The following is a 19,442-nucleotide window of genomic DNA, read 5'->3' on the forward strand; positions in this document are numbered from 1 at the left end:
ATCTCACCAAAGAAGACATAGACATGGCCAACACGCACATGAGAAAATGCTCCGCATCACTTGCCATCAGGGAAATACAAATCAAAACCACAATGAGATACCACCTCACACCAGTAAGAATGGGGAAAATTAACAAGACAGGAAACAACAAATGTTGGAGAGGATGCGGAGAAAAGGGAACCCTCTTACACTGTTGGTGGGAATGTGAACTGGTGCAGCCACTCTGGAAAACGTGTGGAGGTTCCTCAAAGAGTTAAAAATAGACCTGCCCTATGACCCAGCAATTGCACTGTTGGGGATTTACCCCAAAGATACAGATGCAATGAAACACCGGGACACCTGCACCCCGATGTTTATAGCAGCAATGGCCACAATAGCCAAACTGTGGAACGAGCCTCGGTGTCCATCGAAAGATGAATGGATAAAGAAGATGTGGTCTATGTATACAATGGAATATTCCTCAGCCATTAGAAACAACAAATACCCACCATTTGCTTCAACGTGGATGGAACTGGAGGGTATTATGCTGAGTGAAGTAAGTCAGTCGGAGAAGGACAAACACTATATGTTCTCATTCATGTGGGGAATATAAATAATAGTGAAAGGGAATATAAGGGAAGGGAGAAGAAATGTGTGGGAAATATCAGAAAGGGAGACATAACGTAAAGACTGCTAACTCTGGGAAACGAACTAGGGGTGGTAGAAGGGGAGGAGGGCGGCGGGTGGGAGTGATTGGGTGACGGGCACTGGGAGTTATTCTGTATGTTGGTAAATTGAACACCAATAAAAAAAAAAGAAAAAAGAAAAAAAAATAAAATAAAAATAAAAATAAAAAATAAATTAATTAAAAATACACATAGAATATATAAAATGCAGGTAGGAGATCAGGTGAATTAGGAGCCATAGCCATATTGGTATCTTTAAAATCAGGTGGATTCCATGATTGTGCAACAGACTGGTGAGTAGAGGAGGTCACATTGGTGGCGTTGCTGTCCTTGCCCCCTTTGTGGACAGGGGGGGACAGCTCACAGCCCTGGGAGCAGCTCACAGACTCCGAACCGCTGCCTGGTGGCTTCTGGTCCATCCTGTCTTCCATCTCTTCTTGACTGACTCCTATTTCTGCCAGTATTTGTCCAGGGCCTGCCAGAAAGTGTGCATTGTGCTAGGTGTTGGGGATACAGAGAGGCCCAAAACGTGGGCCCTACTTGCTGACACTTGGCTCCCAGTGTCAGGCAGCCCTCCCCAAGGGTGGCCTCAGCCTGGCCCACCCGCCACAGAAATAAAGCCCAGCTTGGTTTACAGGAGCAGACATGGACTCTGAGGGCCGGCACACGTGGGCACACGTGCCGCTCTGCTTGGGCTACCCAAGTCTCATTACTGTGATTAGTGGTAACTGTCTGGTGAAGTTTACTTGAAATGTGTGCCAGAAGGACGCAACAGCAGTTAACACTTACTGAACGCTGACTTTGTGTGCTGGGCAGGTTTTCTATACCCACTCAGTTAAAACTCACAACAACTCTGTGAGGCAGGTCCTACTACCACCGTGGCCCCTGCGTCCAGAGGCCCAGAGATGCTGAGCAGACTGACCAGGCAGGACCAGGCAGCTAGCTTGCAGCAGAGCTGGGCTCCAAATCCAAAGTATTTGGATCCCGTCCTGTGGTCTCCCTTGCGGCCCCCCTCGACTTCTCAGCCACGGCCACACATCAGTGCCATCTGTGGGGCCTTGGGAACGTGCTCACCCTGAGAGATTCTGACTCAGTAGGTCTGGGTGAGGCCCAGGGATATGTAGTTTGAGAGAGCTCTTTGGGTGATCCTGACAGGCAGGTGTTTGAATTCAAGGTGGTCATTATCATTGGAGTGAGGAACATGGAGACCAAAAGCTACTCTTGAAGGATATGGCGGGGTTTCCTCGGCAAAACGTGGGTAAGTGCTCTCTAGGCTGAAGGAGCCCATGAGCCCATGGGGAACGTAGGTCAGCGAAACTCAAGCTAGTGGGCCCCAGGAGTGTGTGTGTAAGTGTGAGCTGGGAACTGCACTGAGGGGAGGTTGTGGAGGGGATTGCCCCCTCCCAGGGCAGAATTAGGGATCACAGTGAAGCATGTGGGCTTTGTCCCACTGACAGGGCAGCACCTGACCAGCAGTCTTGTGGGGCATAGCATGGTTTGATCTGTAGATTGTCTTTATTTAGAAGCTTGTCTTCTTGGGACGCCTGGGTGGCTCAGCAGTTTAGTGCCTGCCTTTGGGTCAGGGCGTGATCCTGGAGTCCCGGGATCGAGTCCTACATCGGGCTCCCTGCGTGGAGCCTGCTTCTCCCTCTGCCCATGTCTCTGCAACCCCCGCCCCCCCCCACACACACACCATGTGTCTCTCATGGATAAATGAATAAAATCTTAAAAAAAAAAAAAAGCAGCATCTTGTCTTCTTGATTCCAAGAGTTTTGGCATACTGAAGAGAAAGAGCAAGAATAGGAAGACAGCGATTTATAATTAATTCAGCCAGAAGTCTGCATCACAGCACTTTTGGTGAGAGAAGAGAGTAGATTGTTGAAAATTGGATGCACTGTGAAGTGTTATTTCTCTGGATTCATTTTGGAAGAAAAAGGAAGTTCACACCTGACAGGGGGCACACCAGGCCTTACCCCATGGAGGGCAGCAAGGAGGGCCTCAGTTGCAGGCTGGGGATGAGCCTGGAGCTACTGGGGAGGGGGGTGGGGGGCTGCTGGCCTGGGGATGAGGTGGGACACCTCCCAGCATGTCCTCTGCAGGGACGAGAAAAGCTACAGCCTCAGCAATGCAAACCTCTGTAAAATTAGATTTGGAGAAAGTACTTGTCAGCTCCCACAAATTCTTGGTGATGGGAAGATTGTCAGGATTGTGCTTTTGAGGCAGTAAAGCTTGTTTTTAATCACAGTGCAGGATGTGATTTCTAGACTCCAGGCTGCCGTGTGAGCTGTGTGAGCCACACACTTGATTTGGGGCTCCCGGGACACGGTGTTGGGATTCCCAGCCCTCTTTATTTTGTGCTGATAGAGTCAGCCGAATGGAGGAGGTGGAGACCAAAAAGCACCACCATTTGGATGAACAGGAACAATGGTGGAATGAGCCTGCTCCCTCTGGGTGAAGCAGAAAGCTTGGAGGTGAGAGGCTCCACCCCGGCGGAGGACACTTGGGAGTCCTGTACCTGGAGGCGGGCAGAGGCCCCACTCGTCACTGCACCCATCTTCACGGCCATCTCCCCACCACAACACTATCACTGTCCCCATTTTACAGATGGGAAAGCGGAGGTGCAGGGTTCCCACTCATCGGAGGGCACCAGCTAGGAAACACCCAAGTCGGCGGCAGACCTGCCGTGGAGCAGGCTCCAGATCTGGGCGTTGGGCTCCCAGGTTTGTTCTAGATCGAGCTCTGCAGGGCTCTTGCTGCTCTGGGGGAGTGGGCGTCTCAGTTTCCTGGCTATTCTGCCATGGGCCCCGAGTTCTCTGTGAGTAGAAGAAAAAGGAATTTCACACCCGACAGGGGGCACACCTGGCAGGGGGCTCACCAGGCTCCTAAGTGCAGGTGTACTTGTCTGTGGGCATCTATGTATTCTGGAGCCCCAGACAGCGTCACAGTGATGTGTGTGTGGCTTTGTGGCGGTCCACACATTGGTGACTCTCCCTGCCCACCTTAGATGTTGCTGCTGCTCTTTCCGGCGGCCGGCTGGGCCAGCCCTGGGGGCCACCTGCCCATGGCAGGTGCACGAGTGTACTCGTCTTTGTACGGGTTGCAGAAGAAGGAGGTGAACACCCACGTCTTACCTGCCCACACTGAAATTTAGAAACTGTTCAGGAGGAGCTCAGCATTGGAGGGCGGCCGTCCCCATGCCCACCTCTTGGTTCCCCACGCCACACCCATGTCCGCGTGAGCCCGGAGTGTGGAGTTCTGGCCGACTGCACAGCGCGGGCACACACCGGGCGGGGTCGCCCTGGGCTGGCTTCTTCCCTCTGCCTTCCGGCCCCCGCGTGTGATGGGGCCTGTTTATCTCCTCCTTCTCTCCTTCTGGGTCAGTTCTAGTGCTATTTTGTTTGTTTTACGAATAGTGCTGGGTATATGCACATACTCAACTTTTCTAAATAATGCCAAATGGTTTCCCAAATAGCCGTGCCTGTCACAGCCCCACTGGCAGTGGGCAAGAGCGCCAGCTGCCTCGCGTACTCCCAACACTTGGCATTCCCCGATTTTCAGACTTTTTTCTGTCACTCTAGTGGGTGTGAAATAGTAAGTTGGATTTCCATTTGCATGTCCTTCATCACCAGTGAAGCGGACCATCTTTTCACGTTTATGGCGGTTTGTAATCCCTTATCTGTGAAATTCCTGTTCCTATCTTATGCTTGTTTCCCCCCAGTTGGCTCCCTGGATTTTCTTTCTTTTTATATTTTATTTATTTATTCATGAGAGATACACACACAGAGAGAGAGGCAGAGACACAGGCAGAGGGAGAAGCAGGCTCCCCGTGGGGAGCCCGATGTGAGACTCGATCCCAGAATTCCAGAATCACGCCCTGAGCCAAAGGCAGACTCTCAACCACTGAGCCACCCAGGCGTCCCAGCTTCCTGGATTTTCTAAGTTAGACAGGTTGTAAACATCTCCCAACTTGTGGCTCATCTTCTCACTTAAAAAAAAAAAAAATGGAGTAGATGGTTTTAATCTCCCTGTATTCAAACTTGTCAGTCATTCCCTCTATGGTCTGGGTTTTTGGAGTTCTGTTTAAGAAGTGATTTCTGTCGTCTTCTGAGTGTCACAGGTTTTCTTTGCATTTACGTTTTTAACCCAACCAGAATTAATTTTTGTGTATGAATGTAGATAATCATTGTCTCAATGCTGGTGATTGAAAAGTCCATTTTCCCCCCAACTTATTTGCAGAGCCAGCCCTCTAATAAATCAAGTTTCTGTGAATGGTGAGGCTGTTTGTCAGCTCTCTGTTGCATGCATTGTTCAAAGACCACATCACCTTAATTACTAGAGCTACGTGACATGCGTTCTTGATACGTGCTGAGCCCCCTTTTTTTTGGTATCAGTTTTACAATCAGCTTGTCATGGTCCATACACAAAACCCCTATTTGGATTTTGACTGTCACTACATTAAGTTTATAGACGAATTTTGGGGGAAAGAAATGTATGTAAAAACCTGAACATCGAATTTTCCCTGTTTGTTTATGTTTTCTCCATTGTTGTTAATACTGTCCCATAATTTACTTGTAAAACTCCAGTATGCCTGCTGTTAGTTTATTGCTACATTTTAAATATTTTTGGTTTCTTTTTTAAGATTTCACTTCCTAGTCTCATATTAATAGGATATAGAAATGTAATTTTTATCTATTGACTTTGCATCCAGCAACTATGCTAACTTTGTTTACAGAGAGTCATAATTCTAATAATTTCTCTTTAGATGGCTTTGGGTAGACAGACAAGTGATACTGTGAATAATGATGTTTTCTTCCTTTCTGATCCTTTTCCTTCTATTTTTCTACCCATATTGCAATGCCAGGACCTCCACTGGGGAGGTGGTAAGAGCTGGTGTCTTGATGTCACATTAAGTGTGATGTGTGTTTTAGGAAGACGTCCTCTTGTAGATGTCATGCCTTGGGTTAAGGAAGCTCTTTTTTTAAATTTTTATTTATTTATGATAGTCACACACAGAGAGAGAGAGAGGCAGAGACATAGGCAGAGGGAGAAGCAGGCTCCATGCACCGGGAGCCCAACGTGGGATTCGATCCCGGGTCTCCAGGATCGCGCCCTGGGCCAAAGGCAGGCGCTAAACCGCTGCGCCACCCAGGGATTCCCCAAGGAAGCTCTTTTGTATTAATTTCCTATCGCTGCTGAACAGATTACCATACACCCTGTGATCCACAGCATCAGCATTCATCTCGTACATACCTCAGTTTCCATGGATCGGCCCTGCTGGGTGGTTTGCTCAGAGCCCCACAAGAATGAAACCATTGTATGGCCAGGCTGCTGCCCGCTGGAGGCTCCAGGAGGGTGGCTCTTTTCTCCACACTCCTGGAGATTGTTGACAGAATCCATCCCCGGGCATCTTCCTGGCTGTTGGCGCTTCCTGCCACACGCCCCTCTGTGGGCAGCTTGCAGCTTGTCTCTGTCAGCAGGAGAATCTCTTTTGTCGGCTCAGATGGCATCTTCTGTAATAAAATCTAAACACAGGAATGACTTCCCATCACCTTTGCCATATTCCGTTGGCTAGAAGAGAGTCACAGGTCCTGCCTGAGCTCGACAGGAGGGGTTATTAAGAAGTGTGAGTCACTGGGTGGTTCTACACGGTGTCTGCCTAATTTGTTCAGTGTTTTATAAATTAACCTATATTGATTTTACTTCTTCTTTAAAAATGTGTTACTGGGCAGCCCCGGTGGTGCAGCGGTTTAGCACCGCCTTCGGCCCAGGGCGTGATCCTGGAGACCCGGGATCGAGTCCCACTTTGGGCTCCCTGCATGGAGCCTGTGTCTCTGCCTCTCTCTCTCTCTGTGTGTCTGTCTGTCATGAATAAATAAATAAAATATTTTTAAAAATTAAAAAAAATCTGTTACTATTATTTTTTCACTTTTGATCTGTTAGCATGGTGAACTTTATTATTTTTCTAATATTAAACAATCATATTTTTGGGTATAAGCCTAGCTTAATCCTGTTGTTTTCTCCCCGACCCATTTCTAGATGTGGTGTGGTAACAGGATGTTTGTGCCTAGAGTCATAAGTAAAACTGGTCTGTACCTTTCCTCTCTTGTATTCTGATACCAATGTTATGCTAGGCTCATAAAATGAGTTGGGGAAAGACTTTTTTTCTTCTTGTGCTTTGGGGGGAAAATGTGTAAAATTGGAATTATTTTCCTCCTTGAAAGTTTGGCGGAATTTGCTGGTAAAACCATCCAGACCAGGAGTTCTCTTTGTGGGAAAATGCTGAGCCATTGGTTGATTGATTTGATGGCTTCCATTTCTCTATTTCCTCTTGAGTCAGTTTTGGTAAGTGATCTTTTTCTAGGAATCTTTTTTGTTTATTTCCCAATCTCCTATTTTCTTTATAGTGTTTGTGGTATCATTCCTAATATTATTTTATGTTTTCTCTTTCTCTCCCTCCTCCCTTCCTTTGTCTCTTTCTATTCAGTCTTTTTTTTTCTTTCTTTCTGTTCAGTCTTGCTAGAGGTATATAGATTTTATTACAGTGTTTTCAGAGGACCAATTTTTGGCTTTTAAAAAATCTTTTCTAGTATAGGTTTATTTCCTGTTTAATTAACTTCTGCTCTGGTCTCTATTTGTTTATTCTGCTTTCCTTAAAATTGCTTTCAACTCATTTTGAAATGTATTTTCATATTTTAAAATTTCCATTGTGATTTATTCTTTGATTTGTGAATTATTTGTGTTTCTTAATTTCCAAAGGAAGTTTTTTTGGTTATGATTTTTTTTTATTTTTTGTTTTACTGTTTTTTTGGTATATATTACCTAGTAGTCAGAGAGTGTTATTTGCATGGTACCAGTCCTATAAGTGGTAATTTTCATTAATGGTCCATATACTAGGAAAATGTGTGTTCTCTAGCTTTTATGGTTATTAATTATGTCCATTCAACTTTTTTCTGTCTATTAGATCTACTACTTATTCAGAGATATGTTATAATTTCCTATTATGTTTATCTGTGTTTTGCTGTAGTCCAGAAATGTTTATTTCATGTATTTTGAGGCCAAATGATTAAACATATTATATAAATTTAGAATTGTTATATTTTCATGGTGAACTCTGTGCTTTGTATGTTAAATTTTGTTTCCCCCTGATATTTATATAGCTGCATCCACTTTCTTTTGGTTATAATATACTTGGTGTATCTTTAAAAATCTGTACTTTTAATTTTTCCTTATTATTTAGACATATCCCTGGTAAATAGCATTTATTTCAAAAATTTACAATGCTTGGTCTGACAATCCTTTCCTTTTACTTGGAGTACCTGGATCAATATCTTATTGTGATTATGGAAATATTTGGATATGTTTATTCCATTTTATTTTGTTCTTTTGCTTTTCTCCACCTTTTTGGTGTTTTTTTCTTTCTCCTTTTGAATTGATTTTTCCTCATTTTTTTCAACCTCTGGTAATTTGAAAGTCATAAACGTTCTTTCATTTTTAAAAAAAATTTTGTTTCTAAATAATCTTAACACCTGGTGTGGGGCTCAAACTCACAACTCCAAAATCAGGAGTCATGTACTGCACCCACTGAGCCAGCAAGGCACCCCATAACTTTATTTCAATATAAACTCTTTCTGTCACTTTATAATTTTTATTTTTTTAATTTTTATTATCAAATCCTAAAGTTACCAGTATTTACTTTCCTTTCAAATCATATCAAATGATTTTTATTGCACTCTTCATTCCAGCTATGACACACAGTGACACAACAATATGATGACATGACATGATGATGACATGAAACAACACAAACTGATCTGGCGTGATGTAACACTCCACGGCATGGCATGACATGATGTGATATGACATGCCATGATGTGATGGTCTGTTGTTGCCGGCTTTGGTCTCTTGTGGACTCCAGCGGGTTGGTTTCACCAGCTCGTCTGTGGCTCCCCTTCCTCCATCATCCGTCCACCTTGTTGGTTAAGAGGCACCCCAGAATCAGTTTTGACATCCCCAGTTTTCTTGTTATCTGATTTAACTTTTATGTTTTAAACTTTTTGTGTTTTAAGTAAGCTCTTTGCCCACCATGGGGCTCAAACCCATGACCCCAAGATAGAGCATCGCAAGTGCCTCTGGCTGAGCCAGCTGGGTGCCCATGCGTTTTAAATGCAGGAACTGCAGAATAGGCATCTCTCTTTAATTCTCATCCCGATTGTTGCTCTGGGAAATCAGACATGAGCACAGGAGGTTGGTTCTTCTCCACCAGGACTCGTTATGTTGGATGTGGCAAAAAAAAAATCCACCTCCAAAAGGCTTTGCTGTAAAGCCCAGGTGATTTGAAGATTCAGTCAGTGGCTCCAAGGTACCCATTGCTCCCTACCTCTGCCGTCTGGAGCCTTGGTGCATCCTTGTACTCTGTACATTGGCCCCCTGTCAACCCTACCTCCCACCTCATGACACAAACGGTCATAGCAGTTCCTGGGCCAGACTATCTTTTCTGGTCGCTCCTCCCTGAGCCCTGGCTCTGGGACCCATTTATCCATTGGCCTGATTTGGGCTAACTGCCCATCCCTTAGCAAAGGTCATGAGGTACACCATGGGTGTACCTGAGCCTGCCAAAGCCCACCATGATCTGAAATTGGGATTAATCCCACCCAAATGCATAGTGGAGGTGCGGGGGGGGGGGGGAATGGGTAGCCCAAAGGCAGTAAGTCCTTCATGGCTTTTCCTCATCATGTTCCTGATAAGAGAACGGAGGATGTCAGCTCCTGCTCATGCTCACACCATCCCAGAAGATTATTTTCTCATTTAAACCAAAACCAAACAGGGGCCTATTTTTCCAAACTTGTGAGTCAAGTGACATTGCATTGCCATTCTTAGAAAAAATTCTCTAAGAAATCCTAGGTATAAATACAACAGGATTTCTAAACTCTGAAGTTCAGGCAAAATTATGTATCTACCTTCTTCTGAGAGATAGAAGGTGAGGAGGGTAGGGTGTTTGAAGAAAGAGCAATTGAACTGGAGCTTACAGGAGCTGCAGGGGACCTGAGATTTCCCCCCATGAGTGCTTAGGTGTGGGTGCCCCCTGCTGTATGTATTCCTTCTCAAGAAACACTTGATGGCTTCTAAGAGATACACCAGTGTTGCAGAGTAGGAGGCAAGACAATTTCAGAAAGAAGCTTCATCTAAGATGACATTGCCCATAAGCAGTGGTAACATAATATGTTCATGTTTCCAACCTTTGGTTTCCCAGGGGACAGAATTGCATATCAAGAGTTGCAGGAGGCACCCAGGTGGCTCAGTTGGTTAAGTGTTGGACTGTGGATCTCGGCTCAGGTCTTGATCTCAGGGTTGTGAGTTTAAGCCCCATACTAGGCTCCACGCTGGGCATGGAGCCTACTTAAAAAAAAGAAATGCCATTTGTTATGACTTGTCCCTGGGAAAAATAAAGTGTAAATTTCAAATTCATGCTATAAACAAACAAAAAAAGATTAAACTAATTCTAGCTAATCTTCATATTCTATTTGTAGAACTGGCTGAAATAAAGATTGATGACCTGGACCACATTAGCATAACCTACTGTAATGCAGGATATAGAATTGCATCATTTTAATAATCTCATTTAATGTTTCCTAACCAGAGGGTGGTCTTGTAGATTTGTAAGTATTAGCTCTAAATTCTTTAAATGAAAGGCAGATAAATTTGAAAACGATCGATGCTTCTGGAGCATAAAATACATGATGAACTAATTTAGCCAGGAGCAATGTGCATATCCTTGTTTTTAGGAGATGGATGATGTGTGTGTGGGGGGGTTATGTGTGGTGTGAACATGTGCTGGGGGGAATCAGGGGCCTTTTATTTTTATCTGACATTTGCAAAATCAATACTGGTGCTGAGGTAAGGCCAAGATGACACTGGAGAGGTGCTGGGCAGCCTGAGTGCTCCACCTGGCACAGAAGCATTGTTGCCACGGCGTGGCCACCCTCCGGTGCAGTGTCTGCACTCATCCTCTGATTTGGGGTGGATCACTTGTCTTCACTTCCTGTGTGTAAGGTAAGGGCAGTAGGCTCTGAAGAAGCCTTTCCCCAGACAAGCCAGGGGACGCGTGTTGCTGTCTGACCAGCAGGGGGCAGTCTTACTCAGAGGGTCCGGGATTTAGGGGAATCCTCTAGTTTGGGGAACTGGGCCCAGCTTTGAGTTTCCAGCTTCCACAGAGATGTATGATGTAATGATGCGTCAAATTTCCTTTAAGACAGGAGACAATGCTTTAATAGTTAAATGCAGTCAGGAAGAGATTGACGAGGGTCGCAGGCAGGTGACCCTATTTTTGTGTTGGATTTAGTGAGACACCTGCTAGCTAGGACCTTTCCTTTGAATCGGAACCCTTTTTTGCCTAATGAGAATGCCGGATGCCCCCATCCTTGCCCAGGGCAGAGGCCCAGGAAAGACTCTGTGCCTGCCTGGGTGGGCTGTGTGCCCACAGGAAGCAGAGGCTGGGCAACCAGGCCCACACGCAGCCGGCAGTGTTGCAGAGTCCGAATGCGGAGCAGCAGAGGTCAGTGGGTTCTGCGTGGGACACACGTAGGGACCTGAGAAGGAAAGAGGTGCAGGCAACCCCCCTTTTTGTATCGATTGCCCCCCCAGACCTCCTCGCCAGCTCGGGGCGCAGAGATCCCAGGGGGCACTGGCCAGGCTGGGTGCTCTCATTCACAGGCTGGGGGCGGTACTCAACTCTGGGTGCCTCTCAGAACCCCTGGGCTTCTGAAGCACCAGGGGTTGGGGGCACTGACTGACCTTGGCATTTCCAGAAGCTTCTGGGAGGGGTGGGTCCCAGCGGGAAGCAAAGTTTGAAAAGCTTTGTCATGTCCGTGGAAAAAGTGGGGCACTGACCTGCAGGGTCCCCTGTGTAGACACAGCGCAGGCAGGCTTGCTGCCCCAGGGCCTGTGCAGGCACTGTCGGAGGGCGGTGGAGCTGGGGGTGTCCGCTGCCGTCTCTGTCAACACTGGGGCAATCCTGGCCCTGCAGAGGCAGTGTTGCCAGGGGGCTCTGTTTCCCACCTAAATTAAGATTTCCTCTTTTAAAAATCCCTGTTTTCACAACTGCCGTCCTAGGGCAGGAAGAAGACACAATTGGAGGAACTCCGTGGTGAGCACGTTTGGTGTTGAATTGAGGCTGCTCCCTTGTGTTTGTTTAGTGCCCTCACATCCCAGCCTTCTGGAACCTTTCCGCGCCCTGTTCCTCCACCTCAGTGTGACAGAAAGGAGGGAGAGTCACAGACCCAGGCCGGCCTCCCCGGTGCACTCCCACCCGGGCCTCGGAATCCGCAACCCTGCGTCAGAACACCGCAGCCTGGTCTCCACGTGGGACCCACAGTGGCCATGGGAGGCTCCTAGCCGCCAAGTGTCCCTTCTCCCTGCTGCGCTGAGAGCTTCCGGGGGGTGGTCATGGTTGATCCCTGATTTAGAGCAGCTACTCACAGCTGGTTTTCTGTAGCTCAGACTCCCAGCACAGCACAGGGAGTGCTATTTATCATCCCCTCCAGGGTGCCAACTATTGAGGGGGCATCTGTGAGGCAGCTGTGGGGGATCTGTGGGGACATCTGTGAGGACAGCTGTGGAACAGCTGTGGGGGCATCTGTGGTTGGTGCAGCTGTGGACGCATCTGTAGGGACATCTGTGGGGACATCTGTGGCACAGCTGTGGGGGCATCTGTAGGTACATCCGTGGGGCAACTATGGGGCATCTGTGGGAATATCTGTGGGGACATCTGTGGGGCAGCTGTGGGGGCATCTGTGGGGACAGCTATCGGGATATCTGGAGGGCATCTGTGAGGACAGCTGTGGGGTATCTGGGGGGGCATCTGTAGGGGCAGCTGCAGAAACATTTTGTCTTTCTGGCCCCTATGAGGGGGACATCACCTCTCTGGAGTGGCCCTGGCTATCATGAGGCTGTTATCACCTGGGCAGGGAGTTAGAGCTATTTCTTGGCTTCAAGAAGTAAAATCCCTCCTTTAGCACAAGAGCAGAGCAATGACAACCTGGTGACTCTCCTTGGATCCCTGGGGGCTTCTAACCAGGGAAGTTGGTCCATTACAAGCTGTCACACTGTAGAAAGATGAGACCTTTGGCTAAGGTAGAGAACCTGACTGGTCCAGGTGGTTGTTTTATTGTAGAAAGGGTGCAGGAGCCTCAAAAGTTTCCTGGGGCCCTTCTGCCAGCCTCTAGGACAGGTTCCCACCTGGTGCAGGAAGGAGTTCCCACCTGTCCTTCTGTGAGTGCCACTGAAAGCACCCAGCACTTAGAACTGCTGGAACCCCCATCCCTGTGATTTAGTTGGCCCGATGCCCACGCTGTCCACAGCACAGAAAAACCAATCCCTTCTGACACTAATGCGTGAAGGAGAGTGGGCGCTGGCCTGAGCAATTGTTGCTGTTGCTTTATGGAGACCACAAAGTTAATCACAACAAAATTACCAAATTACTGTAACCGTTGGTATTTATCAACTCCCACCAAGGGAAAACAAAAGTCACTGCAACAGAAAAGTATTTTCCAAAGGAAAGATCAGTTTCCTTTTTGGTGACCTGAGAAAATTTACCACAATTCCATTCAAAACCTTCAGGCACTTGACTTTTTTTTTTTTTTTAATATCCTTTACCTTTTTAATAAAAAGTAAAAAACAAACAAAAAAAATACATCAATGTCCTGAATAGAACCTCTCTATGTAAAGGTGTCACTAAACAAATAACATAGGACCAGACAAAATAAATGGAACTGAGAACAGCAATATGACATATCATGAAGCGTTTATATATGTATGTGTATATTGTATATGAATGTGCGGGTACATGTGTGTGCACCTATGTATGTATAAATATGTAAATATTTGCCTACATATGTCACACACACACATATTTATACTGACCTCTTTAGATCGAAGTCCAAGGCACTTTTTACAATGAACAGGTTAAAGCCATTAATTTAGAACATAACTGTTTCTGGGTACATATCGATTTGTGGTGCCAATATAATCCACATTTTTCCTTGATCATCTTAGAGTGTCTCTGGTTGGGGTAATGATTAAAAGAACTGGCTTGAAAAGAGATTAGGAATGTCTCTAGAAGTTTAAACTAACTTCTCTTGCCAGGTTTCCTCTGGGGAGGAGAGTCCTCATTGGTAGGTTGCTGAATTTCTCAAGGAAGAAGCACAGATGCCGCTATTTCTGTACTGTGCTGAGCAGGGACTGGGTACTCTTCCAGGGGGACCTCCCCTGGGGGCCACTTGATATTCCAATGGCCCTGCCAGCACAGGCTAAAACCAGAAACCTAAAAAGGGACTTTGAAGGGGCTCAAGGTTACAAAGCAAGCTTTTTTTTTTTTTTTTAAAGGCTGCTCCTGTTTGTACACCAGCCACATTACATGACCTCAAATGAAATTGTGAGATGCATCTGTTTTTATCCTTATGATCATACAGGACTTTACTTCATCAAGTAATTCTGTAAATGAGGGTCAAAGAACAAATGGTTTAATTTTCTAGCTATTAATGGTGTTGGTTACTGTTGCTGTGTGGTGAGGCCAGAGCTTTTCAATATTTAATGTGTATACAGATCACTTAGGGATCTCGTTAAAATGCCAAATTGGATTAAGCAGATCTGGCGTGGGGTCCTAGAGTCTGCATTTCTAAGTTCCTAGGTGATGCTGACACTGCTGGTCTGTGGACCACACTTTGAGTAGCAAGGATTAGTGTACAGCCATATACCTGAATTAATGTCAAGAGGTCTGCTTTCCCCAAATCAGGAATTTGCATTGTTTTTCTTGGTCTAGACTGAATAATAACTTTGAGGGGAAAATCAGAATATATTTGCTCTCTATAAATGTAAAAGTCTGAGTCTGAGGAGTGCTAGAAGAAAAAGCCAAAAGAGACAGTTCTATTTAGTAGCAGAAAAGTATTAAAAGACAAATCAATTACCACCAGTACATTCATCAGTTATATAAAATCGAGAATAAACTAATTTCCATTAGCCAGCAAGTGAGTAACCTGCTAAAAGCAGGTGCCCTGGAGTTCTGATGGCCTTAGTGGAACCCACCCTTACATGTAATTGGGGGTGTAGCAGACACTGTGAGCAGTTCGTTCAATAAAAATAAGCTGTGTGTGCAAGTGAGCTCTCAGCCACACAAGCAGCTTGGAGCGAGCGTTGGCATCTTTTTCTTTCAGGTTACCAGTACCAGCTTTTCCCCAGGAAAAAACCTGTTGTCTTGCACTCTGTCTGTGTAAATTTTCAGGTTGAGAAGGGAAAAGACAGGAGCCCAGGTGCCCTGATGCTGCTTGGTTTCCATGGGTGCAGTGTCAGCCCAGGGTGATGCTAACAAACAAGAGGGCCCCACTGATTCTAGAAAACCTGTGTTCTATAACTAAACACATCCTGTTTTCACCTAGAAATAGTCCCTCCATCACTCAGAGGATGGAAGTGAGAAATTCTACATGAGTCTCAATTACGACTCAGACAAGGAAGGGAATGGAGTTCAGGAGTTGCTCGAGTAGAGAATTTCCCCAATTCTGCCAATGAAGACAACACCTCCTTTGAAGCTCCTTTCCTGCCACTAAAGGGCTGAATTAAAGGAGCAGAAAGGGAAGCCCGGCACTTTGCCAGGTATTGCTGTGCGTGTCCTGCTTCCTCCCTTACTCCCCCTGGAGCTGTGAATAAATGCAGGGTCCTGAGGGCTCAGAGGAGCTCCTCCGCACATCTGCACATCGTATTGGGGTCTCCCTGGGCCTGTGTAAGTGAAGCTCCCAGTGGCTTGACTCTGGCTTAGATACACACACTCACAGCGTCTAGAATTTTGAGTCTTTCGTGTCACAGGAGAACTCTCCCTTACGCCCAATTCTGACATTCCCAAAGGAAGAGCCAGTGGCTCAGCTTGAGACTCCTATCACTTTCATATTGAAACTTTGCATTTACATGGGGAGAACCTGCCCATCATGAAACTGGCTCTGCACAGCTACTAAGGGAGTCATGGCTTTTACAATCTCATCTGAAATGGCTTGATAGAGCTTTGGGTAGAGTTATTCTTCTAAGCCTGGAACATTATTCTTTTCTCTAATGGGCAAGTCTTAGGGAATTACAAGACGGCAGTTCCCGAGGCTAAGCCCCTCAGTCTGGGTGATGTGTACTCAGAAACAGTCGTTGGGAGAGCAGGCTGCCACTGGGCCTGCCAAACACTAGTGTGATACAAAATGTTAGTTCAAAGTTACAATATATTTTATAATATAGCAATATATTTCATATTTAAAATAAACTGTTATGCTTTCTCCTATCATTAAAAAATAGCAAGCAGTACAGAGGCAAGATGCAAATTCCTATTGAAGCTCACATGATTCTGAACACAAACACTTCAGTTTCCGAGTTCACCAATGAAAATGTGCTCTCTCCTCTTCTCTTCTGCTCAGCGCGGGCCACGGAGTCCGGGACCAAAGTGAGTTGTTGCGCCATTAAAATGTCTGACGAAGGTGGATTGGTCCTGGTTGAGACCATGGGACACAGCTAGAGAATGTCATTTATTCCCTCTCCTTCCTCTGGGAACCTGGATGTTGGCTGTTCCAGTCAGATTCATGTTTGATTAGTCACTGATTTTTGTTTTTGGCTATAAATTCAGCATTTCTTTGGGATCCTAACTACAGGTTGGTGTTGAATTTTGTGCTTTTCCTCCAACAGCTTTGCTGGGCACATTTCTTTTGTTTTAACACATGGTCCAGGCCCAAGATATAGCTTCCTGAGCCTGCTTCTCAGGCGTGTAAACAACTGTCGCACGGCACTTGGCACCTAGATTTGGAGGTCACATGTTGAAGCTTTGATAATGGTTTTGTTCAGAAGGAACTCCAGTTGATGTTTGGGTGTTTCCAGTAATGGTGTAAGGAAAGCAGGCCACAGCTACTGGTTTTCTCTGTCTGTTCATACACCACTGCACCGAGTGCTTCTTAAAAAGTTTCCATCTATTTCAGTACAAAATCTACGCATTACTCATCTGACAGGAGTTTAATGTTAACCTCTACTTATGCAGCCTGGCACAAGCTTTCAGGATGACAGGCACCCATCTATATTCAACTACCAGGAGCAGGCAGTTCATGCCGCAGTCCCTGGAACATCCCTTTTTGGTGGCATCAACGGCCCCATTCCCATTCCATGCTCACTTTGGTGGCAGCAGAGAAGGAAGGGACAGTGTAGGGACAGTGTCCAGGGCGTGGTCACTATGGGGGGGGCTGACCCACACCAACCAGGAGACCCCAGGACAGCAGTCTACGTACTGAAACCCAGTGCTGCCAAGTTCATACAGGCAGCACGACGACTAGCAGATGCTTACTCTGCTTTGAAGCAACTTTCAGGGAAGTAGCATGGCTGTGTGGAACTGGGGACACATTTTAGGATTTAAAAGCAGTAACTTAAAGAGCGTGGAACCTACTGGTAGTGCGATGACTTCCTAGTGTATATGCTGTGGTACTGTGAGAGCCACACATTCATTCTGGGATGAAACGCTGATTCCTAATTTGAGATGCATGGATGGTGGAGGGGACACTGTAAGGGAGGAGAGAGGGCCCGTGTGCCGGTCTCACATTCCTCCCTACACAGTTGACACGTCATAGTCACTTCCACTAACCCTTGAGGACACTCAGATGCCACACCCGAGTGTGGGCTGGACGGGAACGCAGTCTGGCTGCTGTTGAAGACGATCGTGACTCCACGTAAAACCTACTGAGTACTTTGTGTTGAAGGATGTTAACTATCATCTTCATTCTCACCACATGGAAACCGAGGGGTGAGGTGGTTATACTAATTGGCCAAAGATGTGGGTCCAGCATTAGAGCTTATTTACTCCGATTCTGTATCTCTAGCTTTCTTCCTTTTTCCTTCCTTTACTCACACAGAAATCACTAGGAATATAAGGGGGAGGTCCTCAAATGTATTGAAATAATGATTTCTTTGATGCTGCTCCTTCTCAGCCTTTAATAAGCAAGGAGACCTATGCATGCCCACTGGGACTTTGCTGGCGCCTCATTCTCAGAGTTTGCCGCTGTGCCACTGGCACTCACCGAGGCCAGAAGCCCAAGGTACCCCAGGGCCTCACCTCTCTTGTTCTCTTGCATTGCATTAACATTTTTAGAGATATGATGTCAGGAAGCTGCGTATTACAAGCAGGGCAAGAGCAGTTCAGACACTTTATGGCAGTTTATTGATGATGAGCAGGCACATGTGTCCTTTGATCCAAAGGTACAGATTGATATTTGGACTTCAGCCTGAGGAGGAGCGAGCCCCTAGACTGGCATGATTTACCACCTGGTGCTATGTCCTGAAATTCCACTGACACCAGTGGTCTTAAAGTATCACAGTACCTCCCTGACTTTACAGTACATGAGGCTAGAATATGGCTTATGTGATGAGGGGTGGCTCTGTAGTTTTGATTCAAGTGTCTAGATATTTTGGGGGACTATTGTGGTATTTCACCTGTCACTAAGTCATCAGACAAGTGACAGGAGGGTTCTGATGCTGGGTCCGCCTTCCAGGAGCGAGCAGAATGCAATGAGTTCAGCACTAGAGCTAAGTTATTGTGATGAATCATGTTTACATAGAGCCAATTCTTGAGAAGCTAATTAAACCTCCTCCACCACCAAATGAGAATAGGGAAGAAGAAGGCCTGGCATGACAGTCAACCTGCACCTTTCCCGTCTGACTGTGATGCTGAGGCACAGAGGAATTAGCCAAAAGATGGGCCGCAGAGAGGAAACCTGGAGGGACCTGCATTTTGGTGATCCATCCTGGGATCATCAGGGTTGAATGTGTTCACAGGAGAATGGGTAACTTCCCACATGAAGTTGAAACATGGTACAGAGAAGCAGCCTCCCCTTTACCATTGCAAGTCAGTAAGCAGGTTTGATCACCTGTTTTTGAGGATTAAGTATTCTTTCACCAAGGAAAGAAACCACACACAGCTATTGCACTACCAGTAGGTTGGGTCATGCCACCAGTGCCCGCGTGTTTCTGGGGTGCCAGTGGCTGCTGCTGCTGGAGGTAACTCCAGCCCCCTCCCAAGGTTATATGCTTGTTCTTCAGGGGTCACTTAGGTGCACAGCATTATCCACAGACCTTGACAGGTTGACCGTCTGCACAGGGGGGTGGCAATGCAGTCTTGTGTATCATTTATTTGAAATTAAGACTAAGTCCCTGTACGAGTGTGCATGGAATGGAAAGGGTGAACAGGTGACAGGTGAGGGCTATGGGTCAGCGACCAGGATCGGCACACGCAGGGTGACCTGTCTGTGGTCTCCACTTGTGAGATGGAATTCATGCCACAAAGACATTTCACGGAATTTCATCTGTGTAGACATCTGTTTATCAGTGCGGCCACACTGTCACGGCAACAGGAGCACCATTCTTGGGACATAAGAAAGGAAGGTGAACTTTCAGAGAATCACAGTCAAAAGAATAAGTAAAAAAAAAAAAAAAAAAAAAAAAAGCCAGCATCAAGTGTGGCATCTGTGGTGTGTAAACCACCAATGGAGATGTTTAAGGGGATGTTACCAAGATGAAAACAAGACTGTTTAGGGGGGAACAGCAGTAAGAAGAGACAAAAGAGGAAGTTTAGCAAGAGACCCGATCTTCTGGAAAGAGTACTGCACTCCAAGGTCATCTACCTTTTGCAGTCTAGTGACCCCCTTGTCCCTAGAAGACCCAGCTCACCTGGACACTGGCCTCAGACAAGTGACAATGTCCTGTGCAAAGGGAAGCCTAGCA

The 19,442-nt window shown here is 46.2% G+C and overlaps 1 protein-coding gene across 2 annotated transcripts in view; it reads right to left on the reverse strand.

Annotated features, from left to right (window-relative positions):
- Positions 1-13,284: 13,284 nt before the first annotated feature.
- The window catches only part of KCNN3 (potassium calcium-activated channel subfamily N member 3), a 133,180-nt gene continuing 127,022 nt past the window's right edge, over positions 13,285-19,442 (reverse strand). Inside the window, exon 10 of one of the 2 annotated variants that reach the window (XM_077900858.1) lies at positions 13,285-16,648. The gene's annotated coding sequence lies outside the window, so the exon portion shown is untranslated. Of the gene's footprint in view, positions 19,083-19,442 lie in introns of both variants that reach the window. The other variant, XM_077900857.1, reaches the window with a different exon arrangement.

The sequence above is a fragment of the Canis aureus genome, chromosome 6 (assembly GCF_053574225.1).
Source record: "Canis aureus isolate CA01 chromosome 6, VMU_Caureus_v.1.0, whole genome shotgun sequence".
In the NCBI taxonomy this organism is placed as follows: Eukaryota; Metazoa; Chordata; class Mammalia; order Carnivora; family Canidae; genus Canis; species Canis aureus.